Source organism: Rhipicephalus microplus, unplaced genomic scaffold (assembly GCF_043290135.1).
Source record: "Rhipicephalus microplus isolate Deutch F79 unplaced genomic scaffold, USDA_Rmic scaffold_228, whole genome shotgun sequence".
Classification (NCBI taxonomy): domain Eukaryota; kingdom Metazoa; phylum Arthropoda; class Arachnida; order Ixodida; family Ixodidae; genus Rhipicephalus; species Rhipicephalus microplus.
Window position 1 is genome coordinate 172,501 of NW_027464799.1, and position 10,000 is coordinate 182,500.

A 10,000-nucleotide genomic window follows, 5' to 3' on the forward strand; every position below is an offset into this window, starting at 1 on the left:
AACGTCGACGCTCCCCTAACCGCGATCTCGCACCGTGTTTCGTGTGGCGAATTCAAAAGCCGGCCGGCGCTGCTGCAACCATTACGGTCGGTACGCATACGCCGCGGAGGGCGGGACGGTCATCGGAGCGTGCGGTTCCTCCATCGAGTACTGCGCACCTCGGCCGTCGCATCGCCGTGCCATGACCGGCCGCGCGTCAACGCGAACCGGTGCCAGCGAGATCCCTCGCCTGCAAGAACCGACCGGCAGCCTCCGTCACCCGAGGACGCGGAGGCGCTTGCCGCGGACGGCGGGACGGTATGCACTGGTGCACAGCGGACCCGTCACATCGCCAGTTCCTTGACCGACCGCCGACGCTTGTGCCGTTCCTCTCGTACTTGGCAGTCGCCGCGCGATTGTCGGGTCTCGTTCTTGCACGCTCGAACGGTCGGGAGGGCACTCGGCTGGCGTTTCGGGAACGCGCAGCCTCGCCTTCTACCGACGTAACCACGACTCGCCGTTCGCGCTCCGCCGCTCCTGTTTACAGTACTAGGCGGTCCCGCAGCGGTCGGGTCGCGCATTTCGAGCGCTTCGAGCCACGGTGCAGTGGCGGGTCGAAAGCCGACCTATGAGTGCGTTGCGCCGTTTGTACCCGCGTCCGCCACCTGGCCGACCGTCCAAGGTCGCGGTGTTGGCGTCCGCTGGGCGCAACAATTTGTCACGGGGTGCCGCTCCACATTCAGGCAGCCCCGTGGGGAAAAGCCGACCCCGCGTCCAAACGGGGTCAGCGGCAGAAAGTGTCGGGCGCAGACGCAGCTGAGGCGCTCACCCTTCACAATCCGTTAATGATCCTTCCGCAGGTTCACCTACGGAAACCTTGTTACGACTTTTACTTCCTCTAAATGATCAAGTTTGGTCATCTTTCCAACAGACCGGCGCAACCGAAAGGCCGCGCCGGACATCGGTCCGAAGACCTCACTAAATCATTCAATCGGTAGTAGCGACGGGCGGTGTGTACAAAGGGCAGGGACGTAATCAACGCGAGCTTATGACTCGCGCTTACTGGGAATTCCTCGTTCAAGGGGAACAATTGCAAGCCCCTATCCCAATCACGAAAGAAGTTCCACGGGTTACCCAGTCTTTTCAGACAGGGATAAAGACACGCTGCTTCCTTCAGTGTAGCGCGCGTGCGGCCCCGGACATCTAAGGGCATCACAGACCTGTTATTGCTCTGTTTCGTGCGGCTAGGAGCCGCTTGTCCCTCTAAGAAGGTTGTAAGGTGCTGGGAACCCCGCACCTATTTAATAGGCTAGAGTCTCGTTCGTTATCGGAATTAACCAGACAAATCGCTCCACCAACTAAGAACGGCCATGCACCACCATCCACCGAATCAAGAAAGAGCTCTCAATCTGTCAATCCTCCCAGTGTCCGGGCCGGGTAAGTTTTCCCGTGTTGAGTCAAATTAAGCCGCAGGCTCCACTCCTGGTGGTGCCCTTCCGTCAATTCCTTTAAGTTTCAGCTTTGCAACCATACTTCCCCCGGAACCCAAATACTTTGGTTTCCCGGAAGCTGCCCGCCGAGTCATTTGAGTAACGCAGGCGGATCGCTGGTTGGCATCGTTTATGGTCAGAACTAGGGCGGTATCTGATCGCCTTCGAACCTCTGACTTTCGTTCTTGATCAATGAAAACATTCTTGGCAAATGCTTTCGCAGTAGTTCGTCTTGCGACGGTCCAAGAATTTCACCTCTAGCGCCGCAATACGAATGCCCCCGTCCGTCCCTCTTAATCATTACCTCGTATTCCAAAAACCAACAGAACAGAAACGAGGTCTTGTTCTATTATTCCATGCAAGTTTATTCAGGCGACTCGCCTGCGTTGAGCACTCTAATTTTTTCAAAGTAAAAGCACCGGCCATCTCGAGGCACACAATGAAGTGCACCAAGAAAGAACCGGCATGATGTTCAGTCCGAGCCGTCGCATCGGGTAGATGCACTACTCGTCTGGAACTGAGATCCAACTACGAGCTTTTTAACCGCAGCAGCTTTAGTATACGCTATTGGAGCTGGAATTACCGCGGCTGCTGGCACCAGACTTGCCCTCCAATTGATCCTCGTTAAAGGATTTAGAGTGTACTCATTTCAATTACGGGGCCTCAAAAGAGTCCCGTATTGTTATTTTTCGTCACTACCTCCCCGTGCCGGGAGTGGGTAATTTGCGCGCCTGCTGCCTTCCTTGGATGTGGTAGCCGTTTCTCAGGCTCCCTCTCCGGAATCGAACCCTGATTCTCCGTTACCCGTAACAACCATGGTAAGCAAGTAACCTACCATCGAAAGTTGATAAGGCAGACACTTGAAAGAAACGTCGCCGGCTCGTGGCCATGCGATCAGCACAAAGTTATCCAGAGTCACCACACAATACGGGCCGAAACCCGATCGATCTTGGTCTAATAAAAGCACCCGTTACCCAAAGGGCTCCAGGCTCACTGCATGTATTAGCTCTAGAATTGCCACAGTTATCCAAGTAGGAAGAAACGATCTAAGGAACCATAACTGATTTAATGAGCCATTCGCGGTTTCGCCTTATTTCGGCATGTACTTAGACATGCATGGCTTAATCTTTGAGACAAGCATATGATTACTGGCAGGATCAACCAGGTAATCGTTCGACTGCGCGTCCGTCCTCGCCTTCGGCGGGCCGGACGCAGTCTGTGTGCGGCGGAGGCCACCTTCAGGCGCCCCAACACGCTTATTTTGCACTCCGAGATGACGGCGTTCGAGCTCGCTACGGCACAACCTTCCCGAAAGACGAGTGGGAGCCGTGCGGCAAGAAGCACGTTCATGCTCGCTCTTTTTCGTTGCATCGACTCGGTCGCGCCGTGCGGGTTGCCCAAGCCCGCTGCACTGTCGGTGGACCGGCCGGAACTAGCAACGGAGCCGAGACTGCAAAGCCGCCAGACGACGGGTCACGCCCGCGTCTTCGGCGCTTTCGCATCTGAATCGCCCGAGGACGACACGGAACACACCTCGATATCGTGGTAAAACGGCACCGTCCGACAACCAGCCCCTAACGCATCAAGCGGATGAGGCTGCAGACGACTGCCGTGGATTCCCCTGGAGCAGACCCGAGGACACGCTTGACGAGGCCGAAGCCCGCCGCATATCAGACACCCGGTCGCTTTCGCGTACGCCGCTCACGAGAACCCCCACATAATAGCAGCGATAAGTACCCAGACCTCCTTGGGCACTAATACGAGCGTACTCGAGAAAATTTCACCGCGGGTGTGCCCCGAAACGTGTGGCACGTTGAGCGTGCCACAAGTCTACGTCGCTCTCAAACCCGCCGAGGTCGTAGAATTTGCGACCCTACTCACGAAATTCCCACCGAGGATACGGCCGCAAACGTACCGCACCTTGGGTAGGCCACGAGTTTGTGCAACACTACGCTGACGGCACAGCACCGAGGTCGTGCGCGCACGCACGGGAAAATTCCGCCGCGGTTTCTGCCGAAAACGTGAGGCACCACGACTCTCCGCAAGTTCGCGTCGACTGCGAAAGACCGAAGTCGTGAACGACGTGTCCGCTACTCGCCGCCGACACGCTGGACACCAAACGTACAACGACTCGACGGCGTCGTAGAGGCCCACGACGCGGTTTTCCTTAACGACGTCTCGGCGTGGCACCGACAGGTTAGAACGGCCGACCAACGTTCCCTGTCCGCCGTTCGGCTCAGTCGAAGGGCTCGGCGACTTCGGCAACGCTGCGAAGCCGCACGGTGACGCACGCCATGTCCCCATTTTTTTTTTTTTCTTTCTGCGTCTGCCGGGGTGCCCCTATAATAGCAGCGATAAGCACCCAGACCGCCGTGGGTCGCTCGCCCCGGCTGACGTGGTTTTTCGTACTCCTGCGGCGGTCGCCGTCAAGCACGTCCAAATACGCTACTTTCGTGGGCGCATTCACGCTCTTTCGCTTCGCCGGAGTGCCAGCACTCACTCTGCCAAAAACGGCGAACATCCGAGCGGCGGTTCCCACTTTTGCGTCGGCGTCGCAAACCCCGCCCCGGCAGACGAGGTTTGCCGTACTCGTGCGACGGTGGCCGGCGGGCACGTCGAAAGACGCCGATATCGTGCGCGAATTGGCGCACCTTGGCTTCACCGGAGTGCCGCCACTGACTCCTCCAAAAACGGCGAAGATCCGAGCGGCGCTTCCCACTTTCGCATCGGCGTCCCGAACTCCGCCCCGGCTGACGCGGTTTACCGTACTCGTGCGACGGTCGCCGGCGAGCACGTGGAAAGACGCCGATATCGTGCCCGAATCGGCTCCGTTCGGCTTCGCCGGAGTGCCAGCACTGGCTCGGCGAAAGACGACGAACATCCGAGCGACGGTTCTCACTATTGCGTACGCGTCGCAAACCCCGCCCCGGCAGACGCACTTTGCCGTACTCGTGCGACGGTCGCCGGCGAGCACGTAGAAAGACGCCGATATCGTGCCGGAATCGGCCCCGTTTGGCTTCGCCGGAGTGCCAGCACTCACTCGGCCACAAACGGCGAACATCCGAGCGGTGGTTCCCACTTAGCCGTCGGCGTCCCGAACTCCGCCCCGGCAGACGCGGTTGCCGAGCTCGTGCGACTAGCGACCGCGAAGCCGTCTCGCGACGCCGCTTTCGTGCGCGGCTCCCACTGCGACCTGGGTCACCCGAGGTCGACGAGCAAGAAAGAATGTCGAAAAAAAATTTTTTTTTTTTTGCGTCTGCCGGGGTGCCCCTATAATAGCAGCGATAAGCACCCAGACCGCCATGGGTCGCTCGCCCCGGCTGACGTGGTTTTTCGTTTTCCTGCGGTGGTCGTCGTCAAGCACGTCCAAACACGCCACTTTCGTGGGCGCATTCGCGCTCTTTCGCTTCGCCGGAGTGCCAGCACTCACTCTGCCAAAAACGGCGAACATCCTAGTGGCGGTTCCCACTTTTGCGTCGGCGTCGCCAACCCCGCCCCGGCATACGCGGTTTGCCGTACTCGTGCGGCGGTGGCCGGCGGGCACGTCGAAAGACACCGATATCGTGCGCGAGTCGATGCTTCTTGGTCTCGCAGGAGGGCCGCCACTCACTCCTGCAAAAACGGCGAAGATCCGAGCGGCGCTTCCCACTTTTTCGTCGGCATCGCAAACCTCGCCCCGGCAGACGCGCTTTGCCGTACTCGTGCGACGGTCGCCGGCGAGCACGTCGAAATACGCCGATATCGTGCCCGAATCGGCCCCGTTTCGCTTCGCCGGAGTGCCAGCACTCACTCGGCCAAAAACGGCGAACATCCGAGCAGCGGTACCCACTTAGCCGTCGGCATCCCGAACTCCGCGCCGGCTGACGCGGTTGCCGAGCTCGTGCGACTAGCGACCGCGAACGCGTCTCGCGACGCCGCTTTCGTGCGCGGCTCCCATTGCGACCTGGGTTACCCGAGCTCGACCAGCAAAAAAGAAGGTCGAAAAAAAATTTTTTTTTTCTGCGTCTGCCGGGGTGCCCCTATAATAGCAGCGATAAGCACCCAGACCGCCGTGGGTCGCTCGCCCCGGCTGACGTGGTTTTTCGTACTCCTGCAGCGGTCGCCGTCAAGCACGTCCAAATACGCCACTTTCGTGGGCGCTTTCGCGCTCTTTCGCGTCGCCGGTGTGCCAGCACTCACTCTGCCAAAAACGGCGAACATCCTAGTGGCGGTTCCCACTTTTGCGTCGGCGTCGCCAACCCCGCCCCGGCATACGCGGTTTGCCGTACTCGTGCGGCGGTGGCCGGCGGGCACGTCGAAAGACACCGATATCGTGCGCGAGTCGATGCTTCTTGGTCTCGCAGGAGGGCCGCCACTCACTCCTGCAAAAACGGCGAAGATCCGAGCGGCGCTTCCCACTTTTTCGTCGGCATCGCAAACCTCGCCCCGGCAGACGCGCTTTGCCGTACTCGTGCGACGGTCGCCGGCGAGCACGTCGAAATACGCCGATATCGTGCCCGAATCGGCCCCGTTTCGCTTCGCCGGAGTGCCAGCACTCACTCGGCCAAAAACGGCGAACATCCGAGCAGCGGTACCCACTTAGCCGTCGGCATCCCGAACTCCGCGCCGGCTGACGCGGTTGCCGAGCTCGTGCGACTAGCGACCGCGAACGCGTCTCGCGACGCCGCTTTCGTGCGCGGCTCCCATTGCGACCTGGGTTACCCGAGCTCGACCAGCAAAAAAGAAGGTCGAAAAAAAATTTTTTTTTTCTGCGTCTGCCGGGGTGCCCCTATAATAGCAGCGATAAGCACCCAGACCGCCGTGGGTCGCTCGCCCCGGCTGACGTGGTTTTTCGTACTCCTGCAGCGGTCGCCGTCAAGCACGTCCAAATACGCCACTTTCGTGGGCGCTTTCGCGCTCTTTCGCGTCGCCGGTGTGCCAGCACTCACTCTGCCAAAAACGGCCAACATCCGAGCGGCGGTTCCCACTTTTGCGTCGGCGTCGTAAACCCCGCCCCGGCAGACGCGGTTTGCCCTACTCGTTCGACGGTCGCCGGCGAGCGCGTCGAAAGACGCCGATATCGTGCGCTAATTGGCGCTCCTTGGCTTCTCCGGAGTGCCGCCACTCACTCCTCCAAAAACGGCGAAGATCCGAGCGGCGTTCTCCACTTTCGCATCGGCGTCCCGAACTCCGCCCGGGCTGACGCGGTTTACCGTACTCGTGCGACGGTCGCCGCCGGGCACGTCGAAAGACGCCGATATCGTGCCGTAATCGGCCCCGTTTGGCTTCGCCCGAGTGCCAGCACTCACTCGGCCAAAAACGGCGAACATCCGAGCAGCGTTTCCCACTTTCGCATCGGCGTCCCGAAGCCCGCCCCGGCAGACGCGGTTTGCCCTACTCGAGCGACGGTCGCCGGCGATCACGTCGAAAGGCGCCGAATTCGTGCACGAATCGATGCTTCTTGGTCTCGCAGGAGGGCCGCCACTCACTCCTGCAAAAACGGCGAAGATCCGAGTTGCGCTTCCCACTTTTTCGTCGGCGTCCCGAACTACGCCCCGGCTGACGCGGTTTACCGTACTCGTGCGACGGTCGCCGGCGGGCACTTCAAAATACGCCGATTTCGTGGGCGCATTCACGCTGTTTCGCTTCCCCGGAGTGCCAACACTCACTCTGCCGAAAGCGGCGATCATCCGAGCGGCGGTTCCCACTTTTGCGTCGGCTTCGCAAACGGCGCCCCGGCAGACGCGCTCGTGCGACGTACTCGTGCGACGGTCGCCGGCGAGCACGTCGAAAGACGCCGATATCGTGCTCGAATCGACCCCGTTTCGCTTCGCCGGAGTGCTGCCAGTCACGGCGCAGAAAACGGCGAACAAGTGTTTTTTTTTTTTTTTTCCTAGAATTTGTGTTATAGAAGGCACATTTGATATCGGACGATAATTTTCAACTTTATCACGCGCACCGATTTTCGTGTAGAGGTTTGCAAGTTTATGGGAATTTCTCCACTTGGAATAATGCGATTTAGTAGTACTACGAGAACTTCATGGATGTACTCAAGGGTACGGGGCAAGTCAGTTACGTCAACACCTGCAGATTTTTTACACTTCAAACTGAAAATTGTTGGTTGTGAGTCCTCGTGTGATATTAAAGGCCGATTCGCTAACACATAGAACAAAGAAAGAAAGGAAGAAAAAACGCCCGCGCTCGCTCAAGAAACCTGGGTTCGCAACAAGTGGCAACAACAAGCAACCGAGCGAGTGCGCCAAAACCCGTGGCGGCCGAACAAACGCGAAGTCCCAACCGCGTCAGCCGGGGCGGCACGGGACAGGAAAAATCACTTCAGCCGGGGCGGCGGGGCACCGAATAAACCTCGTCACCTCGTCGCAGGATAAAAGAGGAAACAAAAAGTCTAAACAGCGTCTGCTGGAGCGAATGCGTAATAAAACAACAACAACAACAAAAAAAAAACACCCGCGCTCAAGAAGTCTGCAATCCTCACAAAAGGCGACTGTGACCGAGCAGCGTCAGCCGGGGCCGTGCGGAAACGGAAAAACCGCGACTACCGGGGCGTCGAGGCACCGAAAAATCCACTTCAGCCGCGGCGAAAAAAAAAAACAAAAAGAAAGACGGAGGGGGGGGGGGGAACCACGTCTGCCGGGGCGAAGGAAAAAAAAAAACGCGTCTGCCGGGGCGAGCCCGGGTGCGGCACCACCGGGAAAACTGTGGCAAACAGACATGGCGATCGAGTGAGTGGGCCGCCAGCCAGGCTCAGCCAAAAAGTGCAAAGTCCGAACTGCGTCAGCCGGGGCGGCAAAAACCGCGTCAGCCGGGGCGGCGCAAAAAACCGCGTCTGCCGGGGCGGCACGAAACCGCGTCAGCCGGGGCGGGGCGAAAACTGCGTCAGCCGGGGCGAAAAGAAAAAAAAAAAACGCGTCTGCCGGGGCAAGCCCGGGTGCGGCACCACCGGGAAAACTGTGGCAAACAGACATGGCGATCGAGTGAGTGGGCCGCCAGCCAGGCACAGCCGAAAAGTGCAAAGTCCGAACCGTGTCAGCCGGGGCGACGCAAAAACCGCGTCAGCCGGGGCGGCGCGAAAACCGCGTCAGCCGGGGCGGCACGAAACCGCGTCAGCCGGGGCGGCGCGAAAACTGCGTCAGCCGGGGCGGCGCGAAAACCTCGTCAGCCGGGGCGAGCGAAAAGGGGGGGGGGGGAACCACGTCTGCCGGGGCGAAAGAAAAAAAAAACGCGTCTGCCGGGGCGAGCCCGGGTGCGGCACCACCGGGAAGACTGTGGCAAACAGACATGGCGATCGAGTGAGTGGGCCGCCAGCCAGGCTCAGCCCAAAAAGTGCCAAGTCCGAACTGCGTCAGCCGGGGCGGCAAAAACCGCGTCAGCCGGGGCGGCGCGAAAACCGCGTCTGCCGGGGCGGCGCGAAAACTGCGTCAGCCGGGGCGAGCCCGGGTGCGGCACCACCGGGAAAACTGTGGCTAACAGACATGGCGATCGAGTGAGTGGGCCACCAGCCAGGCTCAGCCAAAAAGTGCCAAGTCCGAACTGCGTCAGCCGGGGCGGCAAAAACCGCGTCAGCCGGGGCGGCGCAAAAAAACCGCGTCTGCCGGGGCGGCACGAAACCGCGTCAGCCGGGGCGGCGCGAAAACTGCGTCAGCCGGGGCGAAAGAAAAAAAAAACGCGTCTGCCGGGGCGAGCCCGGGTGCGGCACCACCGGGAAAACTGTGGCAAACAGACATGGCGATCGAGTGAGTGGGCCGCCAGCCAGGCACAGCCGAAAAGTGCTAAGTCCGAACTGCGTCTGCCGGGGCGGCACGAAACCGCGTCAGCCGGGGCGGCGCGAAAACCGCGTCTGCCGGGGCGGCACGAAACCGCGTCAGCCGGGGCGGCGCGAAAACTGCGTCAGCCGGGGCGAGCCCGGGTGCGGCACCACCGGGAAAACTGTGGCAAACAGACATGGCGATCGAGTGAGTGGGCCGCCAGCCAGGCACAGCCGAAAAGTGCTAAGTCCGAACTGCGTCTGCCGGGGCGGCACGAAACCGCGTCAGCCGGGGCGGCGCGAAAACCGCGTCTGCCGGGGCGGCACGAAACCGCGTCAGCCGGGGCGGCGCGAAAACTGCGTCAGCCGGGGCGAGCCCGGGTGCGGCACCACCGGGAAAACTGTGGCAAACAGACATGGCGATCGAGTGAGTGGGCCGCCAGCCAGGCACAGCCGAAAAGTGCCAAGTCCGAACTGCGTCAGCCGGGGCGGCAAAAACCGCGTCAGCCGGGGCGGCGCAAAAAACCGCGTCTGCCGGGGCGGCACGAAACCGCGTCAGCCGGGGCGGCGCGAAAACTGCGTCAGCCGGGGCGAAAGAAAAAAAAAAACGCGTCTGCCGGGGCGAGCCCGGGTGCGGCACCACCGGGAAAACTGTGGCAAACAGACATGGCGATCGAGTGAGTGGGCCGCCAGCCAGGCACAGCCGAAAAGTGCTAAGTCCGAACTGCGTCTGCCGGGGCGGCACGAAACCGCGTCAGCCGGGGCGGCGCGAAAACCGCGTCTGCCG

The 10,000-nt window shown here is 60.6% G+C and overlaps 1 non-coding gene across 1 annotated transcript; it reads right to left on the bottom strand.

Annotated features, from left to right (window-relative positions):
- Positions 1 to 822: 822 nt before the first annotated feature.
- LOC142792566 (small subunit ribosomal RNA) lies at positions 823 to 2,637 on the bottom strand. Its single transcript, XR_012891030.1, has one exon. It is a non-coding gene; the product is annotated as a small subunit ribosomal RNA (ribosomal RNA).
- Positions 2,638 to 10,000: the final 7,363 nt, after the last annotated feature.